Source organism: Limulus polyphemus, unplaced genomic scaffold, assembly GCF_000517525.1.
Source record: "Limulus polyphemus unplaced genomic scaffold, Limulus_polyphemus-2.1.2 Scaffold6190, whole genome shotgun sequence".
In the NCBI taxonomy this organism is placed as follows: Eukaryota; Metazoa; Arthropoda; class Merostomata; order Xiphosura; family Limulidae; genus Limulus; species Limulus polyphemus.
The window spans coordinates 52,360-55,157 of NW_013671800.1; positions in this window are offsets into that span (position 1 = coordinate 52,360).

The following is a 2,798-nucleotide window of genomic DNA, read 5'->3' on the forward strand; positions in this document are numbered from 1 at the left end:
ATGGTGGAAACTCGGCGTATGTGGCTGGTAGAATAACAAAGGACAAAAGCTAGCTAGCTCCCCGTTAAGCGAATCGTACCTACACCAACTCGCAATGAACTCGCTCATGGTGAACCCTCGATAAGATATCAAGGAAGTTCCAGAATAGAAAAAAGACTTTATATTGCTTGTAATTTTGTAAAAAATATATATATATAAATCATTGTATGTAATGACTATTATTGTAAATTGTCTTGTTATTTGTATATTAAAACACATTTGTGTTAAAAAAGAAAACTGTGTGTATCAACAGTGTTCACAAATATCATAAACTACTAAATTTAAAGTATCAGTTAACTTAGTTTCAGACCTTTCGAACTTGTAATACGTAACATATTAGGTAGGGATGATGTAAATGGCATCCCTACTATCTCGTTTGCATTGTTTTTGAAGGACTGATATTAGCCATCCCTATACTTACTTCCTTTTTTCAAAAGCTTTTTCTTCACTTGTATAATAAGCATAGTACTTAGAATACATCAGATCAGTAAAAAAGGTAATCAGTAAAACATCAACACTTTTAGACTTACACACTCCTTAGTCAGCACATAAGTAAGTCATGCCCATTACGTATTTACAGTAATCACATGGTTTCGCTGTCGTCATTGGTAAACTAGGGTATAGCGCAAACTAAGTGTCACTAAGATCAATCAAACTACAAGTTAGTTTACTATTAGCTTACTCAATACATATCAGTATTAGTTTTTCAAAATATTACTCTGCTCAATTAATCAAATATTCCACCTCTTTATTTCACAAAATACTTCTATGTCAGCGTGATCAAACCATTCTGACATTTTATTTCAAAATATATCCATACTAAACTTCCCAGGACAAAATACGTCATCATTCGATTTTTCAAATACTTCACTATTAGTTTACTCAAAATACGGTACTGTACAGCTAGGTTTTTCCAGAATATTCATAAACTGGATTTAATAAAATACTTTATCATCAATTTTTTCCAAATACTACTCTACTACGATGCCTAAGATATTCCATATTACCCTGATAAAAATATTCATAAACTGGATTTAATAAAATACTTTATCATCAATTTTTTCCAAATACTACTCTGCTACGATATTCCATATTACCCTGATAAAAATATTCTATTTTAAGTTATTCAGAAATACTTAAATATTATTCTACTAAAAATATTTTACGACTAACACGTCCATGATATTCCCGTGCTAGCTTTTTGAAATATTTCATTACTAGATTATCCAAACAGCTACTGTTAGTCTGCTACAAGTGGCTTTTTTATAAATACCTCACTACTAACTTAGTCTGCCGTTGGAACAGCGGTAAGTCTTCGGATTTACAGCGCTAAAATCAAGGGGGTTTGATTCCTCTCGGTGTACAGAGCAGATATCCCCATATGGCTTTACTATAAGAAAATACACACACAACTATCTGGTCCAAAACAGGTTATTTTTAATTTTTCACAGTCATTCACTATTACTATCTTGTCTAAACTATGTTATTAATAGGATGTTCAAATGCATTCAGTACTCTTTTGTAATGCTTAGTTCAAGCGCCCCTAATTGCCATTTTGACCAGGATAGCTTAGTACTAGTTTAGTGAAAAGACTAATTCTTAATCAGTTTTTATTTGTATATGTATTTGTTTCCCTCAGAGATTCAGCGGTAAGTTTACAGACTTACAACGTTGCAACAGGAAAACAGCAACTATAACACAAGTATTTGTTTCTAGTTTATCGTCAGCGAATACAAAACACACAAATTTAATGGCCTACTAACTTGTACAAAATCTCTCTCTCTTTCTCTCAGCCCCCCCCCCCCCATTCCCCAGTGGCACAGCAGTATGATTGCGGACTCACAATGTTAGAAACCTGTTTTCAATACCCGTGATGGGGAGAGCACAGAAAGCCCATTGTGTAGCTTTGTGCTTAACTGCGAACAAACAAACAAACTCTTTCTACCCTGGTGGGACAGTGGTAAGTTTACGGACTTATAACGCTAAAATTCAGGGTTCATTCCTCGATGTGGATACAGCAAATAGCCCGATTTGGTTTGCTCTAAAACAACCAACAAACTCTTCATTTTTCAGCACAATACATTCCTATAACAAATATATTTATTAATAACTAAAATAACTACAAAGAGTTTATTCAGTTTATAATATTAATTTTTAGATTTCTGCAAATATAAATCTAGAATCCAGAGGAAACATGTTTAGAATGTATGTATGTGGTTCACGGTGAATAACCAATCATTAGATAGTGTAATACTGCCAAGAATACATTTTTGCTACAAGAATATCTAATATTTTTTTTTGCGAATAAATATAATAATATTTATACAACGAGGTTGTTAGACAACATGAAGCTACAGAATATGACATTTCAAACAAGTGAGGTTTCAATGTTACTATATAAGCGGTAACACTCATATAGCAGATAGTTTAGAGCAGTAACGAAATGAGATACCTTACACCAAGCCAGTCCAGAACAACGTTCTTGTTCACAAAGTAAAGTTTATGGTTATCAAAGAGAACCTTCCGACACAAAACATTATAGAGATGAAACTGGCATATCTCCTGGTAACAGTGACAAGATAATAAATAAGGATTTTAACTTGACTAAGGCTCACACGAGAAATGTTAATAAGTTTCTAACCACGCCCCAAAATCAATGACTGTTTTCATGTGAAAGACAGCCAAAGAAATTGAAGTCATAGCAATCCCACTGGACCACATAGATATAAAGTATCCAGATGCTGTGCCCTTCGGTGTCC